General features: G+C 38.0%; 1 pseudogene; it reads right to left on the bottom strand.

The window, feature by feature from the left end:
• Positions 1–849: 849 nt before the first annotated feature.
• LOC106822148 (olfactory receptor 5B12-like) lies at positions 850–10,544 on the bottom strand (annotated as a pseudogene).
• Positions 10,545–23,184: the final 12,640 nt, after the last annotated feature.

The raw sequence follows: 23,184 nt of genomic DNA, 5'->3' as shown, positions 1-23,184 counted from the left end.
ACAGGAACAAACAAAGAATGAAAAATAAAACTCCACTCAAGGAACTTTGGAAGTACTTTCATAAGGCAAATTAAAAAATACATAAAACTGATTGCCTTTTCCTACGTAAAAACATAAAGTGAAATATGATTTTTAAAAACTAAATACATATATGTTATATATAGTGTGTGTATATATATATATATTTTCCATTAAGTCAAACATTTATGTTAAGAATGTGTTGTCAGACACAAAAATAACTTTTAAATTCTACTATAACAATAGACATATCTCATGTATATCTAAACTAATTTCTCCTTCTGTAGGTGTGTGGGTTTCATGGATTTCTCATGAGGGATGTAATGTGCATATGCTTCTACATACATGTGCGTGTACATATTCACGTGGGAGTGTAGGTGAACATGTTCATTAAGAAGTATTTTCAAAATAAGAACTCCATATCATGAGTGATTACTCTTTTTTTCTAAAGATTTTATTTTTTTTCCTTTTTCTCCCCAAAGCCCCCCAGTACACAGTTGTACATTCTTCGTGTGGGCCCTCCTAGTTGTGGCATGTGGTATGCTGCCTCAGTCTTGATGAGCAGTGCCATGTCTGTGCCCAGGATTCGAACCAATGAAACACTGGGTCGCCTGCAGCACAGCATTCAAACTCAACCACTCGGCTACAGGGCCAGCCCCACGAGTGATTACTCTTATCCTCTTAATCAGGTTAAGACTTTTGATTTCTAGATTTCATCAATAGCTGAGGAAAATACTACAAGAAATTAGAAATTTATGGGTTGTATGGGTGAATATGTTCACTAGATAGATCTAAGGTGGATGAAACTGCCTTATTGTAGATTAAATGAAATTAAAATATGAGTCCTAGAAAAGACTTTGCCTTTCCTGCAACCTTTTTAATGGCACTCTTGACCTCTTTGTTCCTCAGGCTGTAGACTATTCGATTCAGCATGAGAATGACCATAGTATATAACACAGATGCGATTTTGTCTGTGTCTACAGAATGGCTGGAGCTGGGCTGTAAGTACATGAAGATGCCTGTCTCATAGAAGATGGAGATGCAATGAGGTGGGAATCACAGGTGGAAAAGGACTTCTAGCATCCTTCAGATGAGTGAATCCTCAAGATGGTGATAAATATAAGCAGGTAGGAGATCAAGATGACCAGGACAGAAAAGACATCATTGAAATCCACCACAAAAATTATAACCATCTCACTGATGTAGTTGTCTGAGCATGAGAGAATCAGGAGAGGAGGAGCATCACAGAAAAAGTGACCGACCACATTGGACATACAGAAAGAGAGCCTGAAAATGATCCCCGCGTGGGTGGAGGCATTCAGAAACCTACAGAAGTAGGAGCCTATAGCCAGACAAGCACACACACTTCTTGTTATGGTGGTGGTGTAATGCAAGGCTTTACACACTGCTGCGTGGCAGTCATAGGCCATTGAGGCCAAGAGGAAACTTTCTACAGTGATAAAGACCACAAAGAAGAAGAACTAGGTGACACAAGCATTATAGGCATTGGTTTTGTCTCCTGTGAGGAATCCTGCCATCACCTTGGGAGTGACAGCTGAAGAATACCCAAGGCCCACCAGACAGAGGTTACTGAGGAAAAAGTACATGAGGGTGTGGAGATGAGAATTCAACAGAATCACCTTGATTGTGCCCAAGTTCCCAACCAGAGTGATAAGGTGGATGAGAAAGAAGATCATGAAGAGCGGAATCTGCAGTTCGGAGTCCAGTTAACTCCACAAGAATGAACTCAGTTACCACTGCACTGTTCTCCACGGGGATCAATTGGGAATTATGTGGCTGCCCTGTAGCAATGAGAAAATAGAAGCAGAATGACAAATGGAGGGAAGAGTGCTGAAATCAATCAACATGTCCACTCTTTGCCTTATTTCAGTATTGCCGTAGTATGTTTCCAGGAGACTCTGGATCTAAAGCATGGCCATGTCAACTAAATACAATTTTAAATTGTTGGTAGATCATAGTGTCTCTGGGGTAAAAGGAACTGGAAGCAATGCATCTCAATCTCCTAAATTCATAGATGACTGAACTAAGGTAAAGAGAAGAAAATAAAGGAGTTATGCAAGATCATCAGATTTTGTCCCAATTGGAACAGCTCCAACTCCCAATTAAAAGTTTACAAAACAATCAGAAATTATGCTTTATGTTAAGTGACTTAGTAAAATTAATGTGAAATTGAGTTAATTTTACTTCAACTGACTTTTTTTTTGTCTTTTCCATCGTGTCAAGAACAGTGTTATTTGATAGTAAAAGATAAATAAAACATGTTGTTAGCCTAAAATGGTCTCAGTATAATATAGTACAAAGAATGTGTAATTTTTTTTTCTTTTTGATGAGGCAGATTGGCTATGAGCTAACATCTGTTGCCAATCTTCCTCTTCTTTTTGTTGTTGCTTTTTTGTTCCAAAGCTGCAGTATGTAATTGTATATCATGGCTTTAAGTCATTCTAGTTCTTCTATGTGGGATGCGACCACAGTATGGCTTGGTGAGCGGTGTGTAGGTCTGCCCCAGGATCCAAACTGATGAACCCTGGGCCTGCAAAGCAGAGAATGTGAACTTCACCACTTGGCCATGGAACCGGCCCTGGAAAGTGCAATTTACCACATAGTGGAAAATGGTAGAAATTTGTGTATAAGGAGTAAAATGATCTATAAAACAGTGTTTAACTTTCATTATATTAATCCAGTTTTTAACTTTTGCATTCAGAAAAACCTGATCTGGAGCCCTGTTAAAAGAATACAAATCCCCCCTCCACCATGTACAGAATAGATGAACTTGGGAGAGTGTGAAACATCACTCAGCCAGCAGTTATCAAACTGGGTTCATAATGCAAACTGGAATAACATAGGTTGTTTGATCTAATGATTTGGAAAGAGGGCTTGATCTATCTGGGATTAAAGAGGTGGATAATATAGGATGAAACTTTCAGATAAGGATGAAATGAAAGGTTTCATAACATCATTCATGACATTTTCTTTTCTCCCAAACTCCTTTTACACTCCTATCTTTCATATATCCTTTTCCAATTTTTCACGCAAGATTTCTGTTTATATGAGTGGCCATTCCAGCTGTGACAGTAAGAACCCGTTTATTTTCTGAGTTACCTTGAGTGCTAACTAATGTGTCCAGGCCTTAGTTTCCCCATCTGTAAAATGTGGATAATAATATCATCTGACATTTAATAAGTATTCAAAAATGCATCCATTCTTGGGAAATTCAAAGTGTAGGTGAGTTTTTCTTTTGTCCCATTGTACTTTCTTCTCAGAACCTGAAAACACTTGGATGCAGCCATCACAGATAAGAACAATACAAATTTTGATACATTATCATTGATGTAATGAACTATATAAGGGTACTTTTTGAAGGCTCCATAAAATCTTATTATGGAATTTCCAGTTATGTTTCTAAGTCAAGAATCTTTCCAAAATGAACTCTGAAAATTTTATCAAGTCTAAAACTGTAACTAAATAGTTTAGAGATTAAAAATACTTAAGAGATTAATTCCTATTGCAGCAACTATATATGTGATCCAGTGATGTATTTTTTTTCAATAATTTTTGTTGAGTAGCTAGTATAAGCCTGACACTGCCTTGAGTATATTTTGTGGAAGAGCATTCCAGGCAGAGGGAACAGAAAATGCGTGGTGTTGTGGTTTGAACATGCCAAGATTGTTCTAGGGACAGCAAGAAAACCAATAAGGCTGCAGAGAGAAAGAAAGTTTAGATCAGAGAATTATTGCAGGGAGAAGCTGTAATGACCTCATTCACTACTTTAATTTGTTAGGCTTTTATTCTTAGTGAGATTGGAAAGCGCTACAGAATTTGGAAAAAAATGTGACATAACCTGACTTATTTTTCTAAAGGATCACCCTAGTAAATTTGTTGATAATCGAATTTAGCAGGATAAGGAAGAAAGGTGATAAAAATTTAGGAAGCCATTATAATATTCTAGGTAAAAGATGATGATTCCTTGGACCAAGATGGTAGTGAGAGAGACAATGAAAAATTATCCACATTGGGATATATTTCAAAAGTAGAGAACTGGATTTCTTGATGTGTTGAAAAGGGGCATGAGAGAAAGTGAGGAGTCAGTGGAGACTCCAGTGTTTGTATAGCAGTACACAAAATCATGAAAAAGAAGTGGATGTCTGGGAATATGGGGAAAAGAGATCATTTCATTGGTCTTTGAGATCCTTTTGGCCATCCAAGTAGAAGTTCTGCATAGATAATTGGATATACAATCTGGAGTTTAGAGGAGAGGACTGGCTGCAACAGATTTTATTAATTTGAACCATCTTGGCAATTTGTAATGATTTAACATACGTATAACATATTAAATCCACAAGAATAAATGAAACCACCAAAGGAAGAGTTTAGACAAAAATCACAGTACACTTTTGTTATAAGGTCAAAAAAATGAAAAGATTCAGTGGTAAGGAGGATGGCGGAGAGAAAATTGCTACCACTTGAGATGGATACAAGGGAAGCACTTTCCAAGAATACGGTCAGATTTCAGCTAGACCAAGTAAGTAAAGGGGACTTTCACAGGAAAGTGTAACTGTATATTGGGTTATGTTGATGACTGTCTATAAATCTCAGGGTGGAATGATTCCAGGAGCTGGGCAGGAGTGAAAGTCAGGGTTAGTAAAGGGGATATACAGAGATGTATGGACACTATTTTGTGGGAGCTCAGTGCCAATATCACAATCCTCAGCTTCATTATGAGTGACATAGCAATAAATACAATAATGAGATTAGCCCTCTGGGTCTCCAAATGAGGATAGGTGTTGGAAAGGTGAGTAGACAGGCGAGGGTCATGACAGAAGCATGGAGATTCTGGGCGGAGTCCACCCCTGCTATTAGTGGAGTGAGGGCTACTTATCAGAGCAGAGTGACTGGGATACCCTCTTGATTGTGCAAAAAACTGCTGACTTGAATCAATAGCACAGATATAGATTTCTAAAATTCTTTAAAAAAATTGTGCTAGGAATCAATTCAAAACTTTTTGGCAACTTTCTTTTCCATGTGTGAAATATTGAGTTTCAATTCAACATCTTCCTGGAGGAAAAATAAAGTTAAACTTGATAGTCAAGATAACTACTATTATCACATTCCCTAAAAGAGCAAATTGAAATTGAAATAGTTTAAATAACTTCTTCAAAGTTATACAAGCTTATACTGAGTAAAGCTGAGATTCAGGTTTTCTTGTGCTTTTCTCTATGTCACGTGATATTTATACATGTTTTAATAGCATCTCCACAGTATTTAGACGTATAACCTCTGGTTCATAAAATAGATACTGGAAATATTCACAAGATTCAAGTCCAAGCTCTGAATAAATTGAAGGAGAAATGGCTTCCTTGATGCATTTTCCTGATTACCTGTATCCAGGCAAACTTATGCAGCCAGTAGATCTAACCTAGTAGATTTGTAGGCTTACTTTACTCCCTGAACAATACAACAAGCAAGTCCAGCACCTTCATACGTGAGTGCATCTGAAATCATAATTCAGTCTATGAAAAAAAGTAAATGCCCTAGTGGGAAGTTCTTCATCAGCATTTGGCCAAAATGTTTAAAGTGCACTAGAGGCAGGGAGAAATTGAAGAAAAAAATACTATTGGCCTTGGAATCAGCTAACAAGAATTCTAGTCCTAGATCTGCTCCTCACTCTTCTTAGATAAGTCACTTAAGCTCTTTGAACTTTGATATCTTCACCTATAAAATGGACATAGTAAAAATGTAGCCCCAGCAACATCCTCCCTTAAGACTGTTGCCATGATAAGAAAATTTTAAAAATCTCTAAAATGAATTTTACTTGGTAAGAGGTAATCGTAATAATCACAATCAACATCACTACTATTTTTGGTTGTTTTCCCTGGACTTTGTTGCATGCTTTAGTAATAGCACAGTTTGGGGAAGGTCACTGTTGTTACTAGACATCTATTAACTGAATAAATAGTTAAATGAATGGCCAAAGCCACTCTGGCATCTTGGCTGCTCCCTGTAACATAAGGCCAAATGGAGTCATGTTGGGATTTGAAAGCTTAAATAATGGGATCCAGGAGGGAGTTATATTGTCATGGAACTCTCAGGGGACAAATACCCTATAGGGCTGCAAAAATCTTTATCTCACCTAACTAGGGAACAAGCGATTAAAGTGTCTATGGGGATCCAGCTCTGCTTGTTGAGGGAAATCATGGAGATATTTACATTACTTGCAGTAATTCTCATTGATAACGCACAAATCGAACCACAGCATGATTTAAGGGCTGCAATTTACATAAATATTTAGGGACATAGATGTGTGCTCTGCCATTAAGCAAGATAAGTGGATCCCAAGAAGTAGTGCTTCCCTTAATTCAGCTTAAATATTTGCACCATTCAGAAGAAATGTCAATTCATTTAACTGTTTATAGATCCCAAATGTGTTTCAGCCATAATAATTAACCCTGAGAATACAGACTCATGAAAAATAAACATCATTCTTGCACTCCTGGTGCTTAAGTGTAATGGAGGAAATAGACACTAAACACCCTAAGAAGCATACAATAACATGTAGAACAAAATGCCGTATATATATAGTGATGTATAGAATATACATGCAATTGTACATAGAAAAATGAGAGACAAAAGCAGAAATCTACTTTACATTGGTGGAACAGAATGTTTTCTCATTTTCAGGATTTTTTTTTGAGGGAGAGATCAATAACTTTATTGATTGAATGATTGAACACTTTATTGTATACTCAAAATAACATTCAAATTATCACAATTGGTTCACAACTTTTCATGTATAAATTTTACATGTATAATGCATTTAGGAAAACAAATCTGAATTGTTTTTCCAAAACAAAACAAAAAAAGACATCTTTATTAAATGGGATTTTTCAAGAGCGCTATATTTGAAGAGTACCAACCTGCAACTAAAAGATGAGTAAACTCTGAAGATCTAATGCACAGCATAGTGATTACAGTCCATAAAACTCTATTATATCGTTCAAAGTTGCTAAGAGACTAGATCTGATATATTCTCACCACAAAAGTGCAATGATAAAATGATAATTATATGACCTCTTGGAATCTAGACCACTTATTAACTAATGCTGTGATGGTAATCATGTTGCAATATATAAATGTATTAAATTAACACATTGTATATCTTAAACTTAACTAATGCTATGTCAATTATATCTCAATAAAACATAAAAATAATTAAAATACACCTAAGAACACCAACAAAATAGCAATTAAAATAGTTAAAAATAAGCTGGAAAATAAATAAATATTATTGTTAAAAAAGTGATAGTGAGCCCTTTCTTCTCTTGGTCTCTTTATTAGGGATTTGATGATTTTCTGAAATGATAAGCTTAGATTCCTTCTTCTCCATCGTTGTGTATCTACTATAGGCTTTTGCTTTGTGGTTACCATGAGGCTTACATAAACCATCTTATATTTATAACTCTATTTTAATAACAAAACAACTCCATTGATAACTGATATTTGTGTATGGGGGGAATAAAAATAGACAGCTTCAGCTTGAAGAAGACCTTTTCACATTACTTGTAGGCTGGTCTACTGGTGATGAACTCCTTCAGCTTTTTGCTTATCTAGAAAACTCTTTACCTCTCCTTTAATTCTGAAGGACAACTTTGCTAAGTAGAGTGCCTTGGCTGGGAGGGTTTTTTGTGAAACTCACTTCTGACCTGCAAAGTTTCTGCTGAAAAATTTGCTTATAGTCTTATGGGAGTTATCTTGCATGTAACAAGCTGTTTGTCTCTTGCTACTCGTAGGATTCTCTCCTTGTCTTTAACTTTTGACAATTTAATTATAATGTGTCTCACTGTGGGGATCATTAGATTTATCTTAATTGGAACTCTCTGAATTTCCTAGATCTGGATGTCTATTTCTTTCCTTGGGTTAGAGACTTTTTCAGAGATTAATACTTTGAATAATCTTTCTGCCTTTTTCTCTCTCTCTTCTCCTTTTGGGATCTTTATAATGTGTATATTGGTTCACTTAATGGTGTCCTGTTAGTGTCATGCTATCTTCAGTCTTTTTTATTCTTTTTTCTTTTTTGTCCTCTAATTGGATGAATCCCACTGCCTAGTCTTTGAATTTGCTGATTCTTTCGTCTGCTTGACCTAGCCTTCAGATGGACGCCTGGAGACAACAATATTACCTAACACTTTAAACACATCCTATAAATGTAGATATTATTACATCTAAAAGCTAGTTTAATATATTAACCATGTGTTTGAAGATAGTGACAGGCTCTATCTAGGGATCCAAATTGTAGGTGAGGTTAAGGAGGGCTTCCACATGAAAATGAAATTTGGTATCCTGTAATCTCACCCATTACGTGTTCCTTTGCATTAATCTCATTAATCTGTGCAGGAGATGAAGATGACTTGATCATGGTGATGGTGAGAGAGGCGCTGAGAAATTATCCAATTCTGAATATATTTCAAAAGTACAGTTGGCTGGATTTCCTGATACATTGAATATAGGGCATTAGAGAAAGAGAGAACAATGATGACTCCATTTTTTTGGTATAGTGATACAAGGAATGGTGTAGAAGCAGCAGTTGTTTGGAAAAAAACAATAGAAACCATTACAGGTTAGTCACACTGAGTTGGAGATTCTTTTTATCCATCAAAGTAGAAGTGATGCATAAACACCAGGATATATAAGTCTGGAGTTCAGAGGAGAAGACTGGCAGCATTAGATTATATTAATTTGAAGTATGTTGGCAATTTCTAATTTTTCTATATATGTATATATGTCATTTTAAATTTACAAGATTAAATAACATCACCAAAGGACAGAGTTCAGAGAAAACAAAAATCAGAGTATTATACTGTTAACAAAGTCAAGAACATGAGGAAATACAGTGTTAAGAGGAAAGTGGGAGAGAAAATCACCACCATGTGAGATGGCTGCAAGGGAAGCACTGTTCCAGGACACAGATTTCAATTAGACCAAGTAGGTAAAGAGAACTTTCAGAGGAGAGGTTAGGTGTATATTGGGTTATGTTGATGACTAACTATAAATTCGAGAGGGTACAAGGAAGAGTTTTCAAGAGTTTGGACAAGAGTGAGTTTTGAGACAGAAAAAGGGAACTAAAGGGATATGGATATTATTTAAAAGGGGTTGAGGGCTGATCTGACATTCTCAGTTTCATGGTGAGTAACATAGCTATAAATAGAACAATGAGATTAGTCCTAAGGTCTACAGGTGGGCAATGACAAACAGACTATGAGGTTGTGAGAGAGAAAAGGACGCAAAGGTCTTTGATAGAACATGCAGAGTTCTCTGCTCCCTCTGTACTCCTGCTATTGGTTGTGTGGAGACCACTGGAGAGGCACTATTATCCAGAGCAGAGTGATCAGGGCACTCTTTTGGTCCCTTATCAAACTACTTATGTCAACCAACACACAGAATTATGGACACTCTTAAATCTGGAAAAAACAATGCACTGAAAAATATATACATGTCTATATATTTTTTACCATCTCTCTTCTCTACAAAGTGATGTGGATCTTTTTGTTTGTTTAGTTTTGGTGAGGAAGATTGGCCCTCAGCTAACATCTGTTGCCAATCTTCCTCTTTTTGCTTGAGGAAAATTGTTGCTGAGCTAACATCTGTGCTAATCTTCCTATATTATGTATGTAGGATGCTGCCACAGTATGGCTTGGTGAGCAGTGTGTAGGTCCATACCTGGAATCCAAACCTGTGAACCCCAGGTTGCTGAAGTGGAGTGCACAAATTTAACCACTATGCCATTGGGCTAGCCTGAGAAGTGAATCTTAATTCAACATTTTCCTGGGTAAATACACTAGTTTTAGGGTCACTCGTGATGAAATTAATCTATTGATAAAATAAATTAGATCTCATCAAGATGGCAGTATAAGCAGACTCTGAATGCATCTCCTCCCACGAACACAACCAGGTTACAACTATTTTTGGAAAAATAACCCTGGCTAGAAAACTGAAAACTGGATAAAAAGAACCCCCACAGAAAGGGACAGTCCTGACTAAGGCGGAAGAGGCAGAAATTCCTACTGAAGAGGAAAAAAGCCACATTTGGGAGCAGTGGAGCTTCTCAGCTGGCCAGGCGGGAGACACCCTAAGGTACACAGCCCTCCCTGGAGTAGTGAGGTGTGTAGCGGGGGTGATACTGCTATAAGCATCCTTCAGACTCAGCACAACTGAGACGTGGGTCTATCTGTCTGGCTTCATTGGCTATTAACTGCAGAGGGATACCCCAGAAAAACTATCAGCCAAAAGCCGAAAACACTCAGGTCTTAAAGGGCCCATACACAAACTCACTCTTTGCAGCAACCTAAAATCACCAGAAAGAAGGCTGACAGTCCTTTGGTGAAATGAGACTCATCTGGTGGCTCTGGAGGCATCTTGGTGAGAAGAGGGACCTCTTTGGAGACTGAGACATTGGTGGAGGCTGTTGTTCTGACCTGGTCAGGCTTGCTGCCACAGACCCTGGTGGGCGCCATTGAGGTTCTTCCCTTGGTCTGTTAGCCTAGAGGTCTGCCATACCCACTAGAGCACAGATTTAATACAGTTCAGCCAGGGCAGGCAGCTCTAGGGACTGGCCCCACCCAAAAACAAGCCCTCAGGCTACTTTTTGGCCTGCACTGACTGGGCACCTTGATCCTCTACAGGCAGGTGAGTATGTCCACCTCTGTGGGGCAGGGCCTGTGTGAGGACCAGATGAACTGTGGGGGGCATTGGTGGAGAGGTGGGGATGTCTGCAGTGTGGTGTCAGGGTACACTCCAGGGGGTTGGGAAGTGTGCATGGACCAGGACTGTGTTGATGGTGTGTGTGGTCCTGTGTGGGGTGAGGCTTATCAGTGAGAGAAGACCTATGCTTCACAAATAGCCATATAAAGGGTCAGCCCCACCTTACAAAGCATGAAACAATTGAGTGATCCTGTGCCTAGGGCCAGCCCCACTCAGCTGCACTCCGAGGAGAATGGACAACAGCCTTGTAGGCCTAAGGCTTATCACAACTGTAAGCCCCTGAGCCTAGCAACCAGCTACACTGGGTACCAACCCAATTAAGAGGAAAACTGCAATAGGAGTGTGCTGATAGACTTTGTAGCCAATGTTGCTGAGGCTCCCCAAACAGGAGTTACAAACAGCTGACCATGGAAGGAAAGACTAGATTCCCTAGGTACTTGCAGTAAGAGCAACCCTGCCACAGCAGAAAGACACAAGTACCCCACAGAGGGGTCACTCCTGGGTCATTTAGACTGGTGATGAGAGGGAAGCACACTGCTGGGCCTCATAAGGCATCTCACACATAAGGCCACTTCTCCAAGATCAGGAGACATAGCTAACTCACCTAATACGTAGAAATAAGCACACAGAAAGAGGCATAATGAAGAGACAAAGGAATACTTTCCAAGGAAGGGAACAGGACAAAACCCCAGAAAAGCATTCAATGAAACAGAAATAAGCAACCTACTCAACAAAGAGTTAAAACAAAATATCATAAGGGTGCTCACAGATATTGGGAGAAGAGTGGATGAACACAGTGAGCTCATCAGCAAAGAGCTGGAAGATATAAAAAAGAACCAATCAGAAATGAAGAATACAATACTGCAAATGAAAGATTCACTAGAGGGACTCAATAGCAGAATAGAGGACACAGAAGAATGGATCAGAAGCTAGACGAAATACTAGAGGAAATCACCCAAGCTGAACAGAAAAAAGAATTAGACAGAATGAGAACAATCTAAAGGAACTCTCGGACTATATCAAGTGTGCCAACATTCGGATTATAGGTTTCCCAGAAGGAGAAGAGAGAGACAACGGGGCAGAAAATGTATTTGAAGAAATAATAGATGAAAATTTTCCTAACCTAAGGAAGGAAACAGACATCCAAGCACAGGAAGCACAGAGAGCTCCAAACAAGATAAGCCCAGGGGCCCACATCAAGACATACTATAACTAAAGTGTCCAAAATTAAAGATAAAGAGAGAACCCTAAAAGCAGCAAGAGAAGGGCCACAAGTGACATACAAAGGAAAGCCCATAAGGCTATCAGCAGACTTCTCAGCCGAGACCACACAGGCGAGACTGGAATGGCACAATGTATTTAAAGTGCTAAAAGGAAAAAACCTACATCCAAGAATACTCTATCCATCAAGGTTGTCATTCAGAATGGAGGGAGAGACAAAGAGCTTCCCAGACAAGCAAAAATTAAAGGAGTTTATCACCAAGAAACCAGTTCTGCAAGAAATGCTGAGGGTACTTATTTAAGTGGGAAAGTGATGACCAAAAATAGAGGTAAAAAAATTATCAAAAAAACCACTTGTAAAGAGAAAAAATAGTAAAGGTAGCAGGTCAACTACCTGTGAAGATAATATGAAGGTTAAAAGACAAATGTCCTAAAATCATTTATTTCAGTGATAAGAGGGTAATGGATAGACACAGACTAAACAAGAGACTATATATGATTTGAAAAACATAAAATGTGGGAGGAGAGGAGTGAATAAGTAGAGCTTTTAGAAAGAGGTCAAGCTGAAGAGTCTATCAACTCGATATAGACTTCATATACATAGAATATTAAATAGGATCCTTATAGTAATCAAAAATCAGAAACCTATAATAAGTGGGCAAAAAAGTAAGACAAAAGAAATCAAACATATTACTAAAGAAAGCCATCAAACCACAAGGGAAGAGAGCAAGAGAAAAAGACAGAAACAGAGAAGAACTACTAAAACACCCAGAAAAAAGTAACAAATGGCAATTAATACATATTTATGAATAGCTACTTTAAATGTCTTAAATTAACTAAACACTCCAATGAAATTCCATAAAGTGGTCAATTGGATAAAAAACAAGACCCATATATATGCTGCATACAAGAGACACACTTCAGACCTAAAGACACTCACAAACTAAAAGTGAAAAGATGGAAAAAGATATTCCATGCAAATGGCAAAGGAACGTGTCCAAAGGGGTAGCAATATTTATATCAGGCAAAAAAGACTTTAAAACAAAAACTGTAACAAGAGACAAAGATGGGCACTACATAATGATAAAGGGAACAATCCAACAAGAAAATATAACATTTGTAAATATCTATGCACTCAACATAGGATCACCTAAATATATAAACCAATTATTAACAGACATAAGAGGTGAAATAGACAGTAACACAATCATAGTAGGGGACTTTAACACTCCACTTACACCAATGGACAGATCATACAAACAGAAGATCAATAAGGAAGAGCTGGCCTTAAATGACAGATTACACCAGATGGACTTAGTAGATATATATAGAATATTCGATCCAAAAACCACAGAACGCACATTCTTGTCACATGCACATGGAACATTCTCCAGGATTGGTCACATATTAGGCCACAAAACAAGTCTTAATAAATTTAAGAAGATTGAAATAATGCCATGCATCTTTTCTGACCACAAAGGTATGAAACTAGAAATCAATTACAGGAAGTAAATCAGAAAAGCCACAAAAATGTGGAGATTAAACAAAATGCTACTGAACAACGATTGGGTCAATGAAGAAATCAAAGGAGAAATCCAAAAATTCCTGGGGACAAATGAAAATGAAAATACAACATGCCAAAATCTGTGGGATACAGCAAAAGCCGTTCTAAGACGGAAGTTTATAGCAATTCAGGCCTACCTCAACAAAGAAGGAAAATTCCAGATAAACAATCTAAAAGTGCATCTAAAGGTACGGTAAAAAGAAGAATAAACAAAGGCCAAAGTCAGCAGAAGGAAGGAAATAATTAAAATCAGAGCAGAAATAAATAAAATAGAGACTAAATAAGCAATAGAAAAAATGAATGAAACCAAGAGCTGGTTCTTCGAAAAGATAAACAAAATTGACAAACCCTTAGCTAGACTCACCAAGAAAAAAAGATAGAAGGCTCAAATAGATAAAATCAGAATTGAAAGAGGAGATATTACAACGGACACCTCAGAAATACAAAGATACTAAGAGAATACTATGAAAAGCTATGCGCCAACAAATTGGATAATCCAGAAGAAATGGATAAATTCTTAGAAACATACAACCTTCCAAAACTGGATCAAGAAGAAGTAGAGAATTTGAATAGACCAATCACCAGTAAGGAGATTGAAACAGCAATCAAAAATCTCCCCAAAAATATAAGTCCAGGACCTGATGGCTTCTTTGGTGAATTCTAGCCAACATTCAAAGAAGACTTAATACCTATCCTTCTCAAACTCTTCCAAAAACTTGAAGAGGAGAGGAGGCTTCCTATATCATTCTATGAAGCCAACATTATCCCAATACCAAACCCAAAGACAACATAAAAAAAGAAAATTATAGGCCAATATCACTGATGAACATCGATGCAAAAATCCTCAACAAAATACTAGCAAATCAACTACAACAATACATTAAAAAGATCATACATCATGATCAAGTGGGTTTCATTCCGGGGATGCAGGGATGGTTCAACATCTGCAAATCTATCAATGTGATATAGCACATTAACAAAATGAGGAATAAAAATCACATTATCATCTCAATAGATGCAGAGAAAGCATTTGTCAAGATACAGTATCCATTTATGATAAAAGCTCTAAATAAAATGAACATAGAAGGAAAATACCTCAATATAATAAAGGCCATATATAACAAACCCACAGCAAATATCATTGTCAACAGAGAGATACTGAAATCTATCCCTCTAAGAACAGGAACCAGACAAGGATGCCCACTGTCACCACTCTTATTTAACATAGTTTTGGAAGTTCTAGCCAGAGCAATCAGGCAAGATAAAGAAATAAAAGGGATACATATTGGAAAAGAAGAAGAGAAACTGTCATTCTTTGCAGAAGACATGATTTTATATAATGAACCCTAAAGAATCCACTAAAAAACTTTTAGAAATAATAAATGAATACAGTCAAGTTGCAGGATACAAAATCAAGATACAAAAATCAGTTGCATTCTATACTCTAACAACGAAGTAGCAGAAAGAGAAATTAAGAATACAATCCCATTTACAATTGCAACAAAAAATTAAAATATTTAGGAATAAACTTAACCAAGAGGTGAAAGATCTGTACACCAAAAACGATAAAACATTGTTGAAAGAAGTCGAAGAAGACACAAAGAAATGGAAAGATATTCCATGCTCTTGCACTGGAAGAATTATTATTGTTAAAATGTCCACACTTCCTAAAGCAATCTATAGATTCAACACAATCTCTATCAAAGTTCCAACAACATTTTTTTCACAGAAATAGAACAAAGAATCCTAAAATTCATATGGAACAACAAAAGACCCTGAATAGCCAAAGGATTCTTGAGAAAAAATAACAAAGCTGGAGAGATCACACTGCCTGATTTCAAAATATATTAGAAAGCCATAGTAACCAAAACAGCATGATACTGGCACAAAAACCTACGCACAGATAAATGGAACAGAACTGAGAGCCCAGAAATAAACCCACACATTTATAGACAGCTAATATTCGACAAGGGAGCCAAGAGCATACAATGGAGAAAGGAGAGTCTTTTCAATAAATGGTGTTGGGAAAACTGGACAGCCACATGCAAAAGAATGAAAGTAGACCATTACCTTACACCATGTGCAAAAATCAACTCAAAAGTGGATTAAAGACTTGAATGTAAGACCAGAAACCATGAAACTTCTAGAAGAAATCATAGGCAGTATGCTCTTTGACATTGATCTTAGCAGCATATTTTTAAGTACCATGTTTGACCAGGCAAGGGAAACAAAAGACAAAATGAACAAATGGTACTACATCAAACTGAAAAGCTTCTGCACCGCAATGGAAACCATAAACAAAATGAAAAGACAGCCTAACAATTGGGGGAAGATATTTACAAACTATATATCAGATAGGGGGTTAATATCCAAAATATACAAAGAACTCATACATCTCAACAACAAAAACACCAACAACTCAATTAAAAAATGAGCAATATACGTGAACAGAGATTTCTCTAAAGAAGGTATATGGATGGCCAACAGGCACATGGAAAGATACTCAACATCATTAGCTATCAGGGAAATTCAAATCAAAATCACAATGAGGTATCACCTTACTCCAGTCAGAATGGCTATAATTAACAAGACAGAAAACAGCATGTGTTGGAGAGGATGTGGAGAGAAGGGAACCCTCGTACACCGCTGGTGGGAGTGTAAACTGGTGCAGCCACTATGGAAAGCAGTATGGAGCATCCTCAGACAATTAAGAATAGATCTACCATATGATCCAACTATCTCACTGCTGGGTATTTATCCAAAGAACTTGAAAACACAAAGGCATAAAGATACATGCACCCCTATATTCATTGCAGCATTATACTTGGAAGCAACCTAGGTGCCCATCAAGGGATGAATGGATAAAGAAGATGTGATATATATACACAATGGACTACTACTCGGCCATAAGAAATGATGAAATCTGGCCATTTGTGACAACATGGATGGACCTTGAGCATATTGTGCAGAGTGAAATAAGCCAGAGAGAGAAAGTCAAATACCCTATGATTTCACTCATAAGCAGAAGATAAAAACGACGATATACAAACACATAGCAACGGAGATTGGATTGGTGGTTAACGCACAGGAAGGGGGTAGGGGGGAGGGCAAAAGGGGTGATTAGGCTCACATGTGAGGTGCTGGACTATAATTAGTTTTGGGGTGGTGAACATGATATAATCTACACAGAAATTGAAATATATTACAATGCACATCTAAAAGCTATATAATGTTATAATCCAATGTTCCTGAAATAAAAAAAATTCATGAGACCTTAAATTGGCACCTTTTGGTGATATCCACGTTTGGTCCCAATTGTTCTCTGCTCCAGACATGCAGATAAAAGACATCATTGCATAGCAAGTCAATGGTGAGTAACAGATATTGGCCAGGCATACTTGCTCCTGCATCTTTCTGATGAAACATCCGTTGGTTCCAGGAACCTAGGGTCCTCTGATAACGTTTGTTTTTCCTCAACTCAGTGTTCTCATGACCATAAGTCAGTAGGGACGCTGTTGTAGTATACATAGAGAGAGAGAGAGAGCAACAGGGTGAGAGAGAGAGAGGCATACACATATGGTGTAACACAGGAATTGGGTAGTGTGGTTCTTCCACCCTGTTTACTAAATTTGTCTCTTTCCCCTTGCTTCTCTTGTAATTTGGTTACTAATTTAATCAACAATTTGACTTGAGCATCTTAATTGGTCCCTGAGACTTTCTGCTCAATATCCTCCCTGGTGGTACACTAGGAGGCTGCTGTTGCACTAAGATAATTTTCCACATGGTAAGTACACTTTGAGTCCATCTTATGAGTCATAGCAGGTTCTGTCCCATCAGTGGTTTCATTGGGGGCATGGAGATGAGGCAGCTTGGCACATGTGTGGATGGAAACTTGCAGGAAGGGGAGAGAGAGGACAGTAGTGAATCCTAGGCTCTCTGCATCAAGTTTGTTTGTGTTACAGTTGTCTCATGGAGGGCCAGGTGTCTCCCTGTGGGCTCTCTGCCTGGATTATTCTTCAGTTTTTCCATACAGCTCTAGCCCAATGCTCAGAATCTCAGCCTTTTCTCATTCGACTGAATTCTCTGCTTTCAATCTGTGAAATCTACTTCTTTGTCTGTATTTTGGTTCCCTGAGGAAGAGTCTGAGAACTGGAAGAGCTGACAAGAATATTTGAGAGTGAGCGGCTCCCATGTGAAGGAGAAAGATGTTGACTCCTCTCCTATGTATTTGGAAAGTCCTCCTGCTCCACTGGGAAGTTATTACACAGAGTTTTGTTAAGCTTGTTTGTATGGAGGAAATCCAGTCTCTAGGCTTCTGAGGCTAGGATGGAGCCCTGGAGTATAGAGGTTTATAAAGGGCTTGGAAAGGCAGTGGATGCAGTCTGGAAGGATCCAAAAGTCCCCTTTGCAGGGTTGGAGTCTGGTGTGTCCTATGGATCCGTACTATCCTACATACCATCAGATATTGTGCCCATCTTCCTCAAACATCCCCTTCATCATTACATTCTACTGCACAACAGATACAATGGCTTCCTGAAATTATACTGAATAACGGGAAGAGGCTGAGAAATATGAAATATGTAGAAATTAATAAAAGAACCCTTAACAAAAGTGGAGTTAGGAAGGCCTTTAGGGGGAGCTCTCATGCGCTAGCACACATTGCATTTACACTAGACAAGACGAGACGGAGGCTGCATCTTCCACAGGAAGTAAAATTACCTCACTACTGAAGGAAGATTTCTCTTCCCACCTGACAACAACACAGCCGATGAGACGCCCTGAAGCTGCAGCTCAGCCTATGAGAAGCTGTTGACACCCTGAACTTCTACTTTCTCCAATGGGTTTTTGTTTAGAACAGCCTTTTCCTACTCCCCCTTTTTCTCTTTAAAGGCAACTCCCCTCCTTTGTTTTCTGAATTTTCCTCTGGTTTGCTATAGCACACATCCCGAATTGCAATTCTTTTGGCTATTCCCAAATAAACTCAATTTGAGGATAAAGTAACAGGCAAATTTGCTTTTTATTTATCTATTTATTTTACTTTTCTTTATTTTTTATTTCTTTATTATTTTATTGAGGTCATATTGGTTTATAACATTTCATGAGTTCAGGTGTACATTATTATGTGTCAGTTTCTGTGTAGAATACGCCATGCTCACCACCAATAGTCTAGTTTTTATCCGTCACCATTCATATATGCCCCTTTATCCATTTTGCCCACCCCCCTCCCCTCTGGTAATCATTAATCTGTTCTCTTTATCCATGTGTTTATTTATCTTCCACATATGAGTGAAGTCATAGAGTATTTGTCTTTCTCTGTCGGGCTTATTTTGCTTAACAGAATACCCTCGAGTTTCATCCATGTTTTTGCAAATGGGACAGTTTTGTCTTTTTTATGGCTGAGTAGTATTCCAATGTATACATATACCACATCTTCTTCATCAGTTGATGGGCACATGGGTTGCTTCCATGTCTTGGATATTGTGAATAATGCTGCAGTGAAGATAGGGGTGCACATATCTTTTCAAATTAGCATTTTCATGTTCTTTGGAGAAATATAGGGTAGTAAGATTTCTTATGTGGCTTCCAAGAGGAAGGACATGGAAACATTCAGTTGTCTTAAAAACTAGACCTGGGACTGCATTTCCATTATATTCTGTTGTTTAAAGAAGAAAGTCATGAGCTCAGCCCATACCAGAGAGGAAAAAAAATAGATTCCACCTCTTGATGTGAGGAGCAGTGTGTGCATTCAAAGAAAGAGAGAGTTGATGGAGGTTAACTTTGGAGACTATCTATCACAGATATTAAGGAATCTAGTCTAAATTGATATCTCAATCTCATACCAGATTTAGAGCCTTATATCTCTCCTGGACCTGAAATGGAGATGGAGGAATCAATATACTTTTTCCTCTCCTTCCTTTTCCCTCCTCAGAGCTCTCCTTCTTTGGAGGGTTGGCCTATGTGAGAAGGGATATGGAAAATCAGCCAAAGTTTTGTGTAACTGGTTGTTTTAATCTGTGCATCAGATTAAAATACATCTACATGATAGGCAGTACTTTTTTCTCATATGTAGCCAGTGGTGGGGTCTTTAGGAGGCCCCCTGTGTTGCCAGAATATCTCCTCTGCCTCAGACTGAACGTTTGTGCCCCCCTAAAATTCATATTTTGAAAACTAATTTCGAATGTGATGGTATTTGGAGGTGTGGCCTTTGGAAGGTGCTTAGGTAATGAGGGCTAAGCTCTCATGAATGGGATTTGTGCCCTTATGAAGGAGACCCTAGAGAGCTCCCTTTCTCCTTCCACTATGTGAGGACTCTGTGAGAAGACAGCCATCTACGAACCAGGAAGTGGGCCCTCAATAGACATTGAATCTGCCAACACCTTGATCTTGGACTTCCAGCCTCCAGAACTGTGAGAAATATATAGTTGTTCAAAAGTTGTTCAACGACATTTTGGTATAGCAGCTGGAATAGACTAAGACATCTCTATTGCACGTTCCTTAATGAGAACTCTTTACTCTTGCTGACCTTTTATTTCATTTAAAAAAATTCAACCAGTATTTTATTTCCCAGTTGCTTCACTGTTTTTCAGAATCACTTCTATTTTCTTGATGTTGCTGCAACATAGTGTAGATCCCAAAATAAAGGCAATCTTGTTTTGGAAACTTAACAAAGAGAGAAAACTTTTCTGATAAAAAGCTTTTGAACTTCAAAACCTGGAACCATCTATAATCCAGAGCATAAACTCATGCCTTAACTACAAATGTATAAGAATATGTGATCAATAAGAGCCAGTTTTTCCAGTGCCTTTCTTTCAAAGACTAAGTAAAAACTCCCTTGGCTTGTAAAGTGAATAAATTCAAAGCAGAAGTGAGTTGAAAGGCTGGTGAATCCCTAGGAAGGAATTCTGTGGCCCAATCTCTAGAGCTTCCCCACCTCTAGAGGTGTGGATCAATTGAAAAGAAATGGCTGTGTGGCAGTGTCAGGCAGAGAGAGCCTGAGACAACTTTCCCACAGACCCAGAGTGTCATGGAAGAGTGGGTACATGTGTCCGATACTCTAGAAGGAGTAGCTGAGAGTATAGAAAGGCTATCCTTTTGGGACATGGAGTCATGACTATGATTTCATGGTCTGGCAATTGGAGACCAGATGGGAATAGGATGTTATGGTAAATGCCAGCATGGACAGAGCATGACTGAAGACCAGGAAATATCCCTATCTATCACATCCTTGTTCCTAGGTACTCTTTAATCCCTGAGAAAGGGAAGCAGCAAGTGTGTGTGTGGGGCTCTTGAGAGTGACTGCTAAATTGACTGAAATTGACTTGAATTGATAGAGACAATGTTTTTGCCATCTGGCAGATGAGGAGCTCAAAAGAGAACTTGTCTAGAAAAAAAGTACACTTCTTGTTCAGGAGAGTTTGGGGTCTCAGATAAGCACTTATTCTAAATGGGCTGAGAACTAGCATCAGCTAACACTTCACAGAGGGAAGTTCATAGTCTGTCAAGCTATTGACAGTGATATAGCTTGTTGTAGGCTCCTTTATGAAGTGAGAAAGAAGATCGCTGTTTAACTATTCTCTTTACAAGTTTCTGAAGAGTATTGAAAAGACTTTCATGTTAATGCAAACTCCTGCTCTATCATTTGCATAATTACTATTATGAAGTCTTTATGCCCAACTGTAAAGTTTTATCTTTTCCAAATATCATTTCAAATAAACCAAATGAACAAGGATTTTTGAATTTCAAAGTTACACCAGAAAATTAAATTTGATTGTTAGTATTTAAAGCATAATCTATTCTTGATAATTTAAATATTCATGTATACTGTGCATAAAATTCAAATTCAAAATCAAATTAAGCATTTATATCATATTTGAGACTTTATAATTCTATTTAGATCTCTGAATTGTATCCCCTCCCTTCCTCCTTTCCTTCCAAACAAATAAAACATGCAAGTATAAAGTTCAAATTTCAAGCATTCCACTTCCCAGAGCATTTCCAGGAGAGGCAGGGATTGTCTGAACAGGAAGATAACTTTCCTACCCACTCCCAATCCAAGGCTATCTAAATAAAAATGATCAGGCCACTGGAGCTTCCAATAGTTTATCTATTTCTATAGTGGCCTTTGACCCACCCAGCTGCAGCATGAATTAGAAATGGATAAATTCCCTGGAGTCAGTTCATTTACTGCCTTGGGACAAAGGCATGGTATAGTGGAAACAGCACTGGATTTTGAGTCTGAGTATTTGAGTTTAGTTTTATTTCTTTGTCAACTTTGTGGTCTTCATCTTTGTCTTTATATATATTTAAAATATTTTAAGACTATATTAAAACTATATGTGTGCATTCTTCTCTTACTTCCTTACTTCACTCAACCTTGTGTTTTAGAGACACATGCTTACTGATAAGTAGATCTGTAGTTAATTTATTTTTGCTGCTGTTTAGTTTCTCCTGTGTGAATGTGTTCTGTTTTATTCATCCATTTCTACTGTTGACAGACATTTGTGTTGCTTCCACTTTTTTGCTATGACAGACAATGCTGCTGTAAGCATTTCTGGTACGTTTCATAATGCAAATGTGCAAGAATTTCTCCTGATTATATGCCTACTCGTAGAACTGCTGCATCAGGTGTTCAACTTTTTAATTTGATGCCAAATTGTTGTAAAAAGTGGTCAGCTCAATTTACACACAGCCATTACTAACATTTGGATTGTCTGATTTTTTTATTTTTGTTATTTTGGAGAGTATAAAAGTGTATCTTGGGGTTTTAATTTTCATTTCTCTAATTGCCAGTGAATTTTTCAAATGTTTATTGGAAAACCAAGTCCTACATATCTTCTTTTTATCTGAGAACTTGGATGACTTAACTTGGATCTTCTTTTCTTCATCTGTAAAACTAGGATCACAACATATTGCCCTTTAGAGGGAAGGGCCCACAAATGACAAAATGACATTGACTTTGCTTACTTTTAGATATCGCTTGGATCAGTATTGCTCTTGGAAACAGGTCACTGGGAGATGCATCTCCAAATGATGCTGTGATCAGTGGAGAGATGATGATGGCATTCAGACAGGCAGCTGGGAGAAAGGAGAGGGCTGTATCAGCTGGTAAAAAACACCTTAAAGTTCATTGTTCTAGTTAAGGTAACTCTAACAGCTTTAATAAGGAAACACCCAATTTCAGTGGCTTAACAAATTAGAGTTTATTTCTTGTTCCCATGTTCCCAGTTAGAATGCAGCTTTTCTCTACCTTTTTAGGAAACCAGGCTCCTTCCATGTGGCTCTACTATGCCCTAGGACCACGGAGTACCCCCCTTCTACCCATCAGCACAGGAAATAGAGATTCAAGAGGTCCTAACACCCATCCACTTCTCAAAAGTCTATGCCTTGAAATGAAGTCTCTCTCCTGATCACATTCCTTTGGTAAGAATTAGACACATGGCCACATCCATATGTAAGGGGGCCTCAGAAATGTAGTCCTGCTTTGGGCTGCCACCTGTCAGCAACAACAGGACATAATGGAAGGGAAGTCACAAACATAGTGTTAACCAATGATACCAACCCTTTCTACCATCATTAAGACAATGTCAGGGGCAGGCCTGGTGGTGCAG

Source organism: Equus asinus, chromosome 17 (assembly GCF_041296235.1).
Source record: "Equus asinus isolate D_3611 breed Donkey chromosome 17, EquAss-T2T_v2, whole genome shotgun sequence".
Classification (NCBI taxonomy): Eukaryota; Metazoa; Chordata; class Mammalia; order Perissodactyla; family Equidae; genus Equus; species Equus asinus.
Note: the sequence above shows the minus strand (reverse complement) of the source record. Positions and strands in the feature narration are given on the sequence as shown.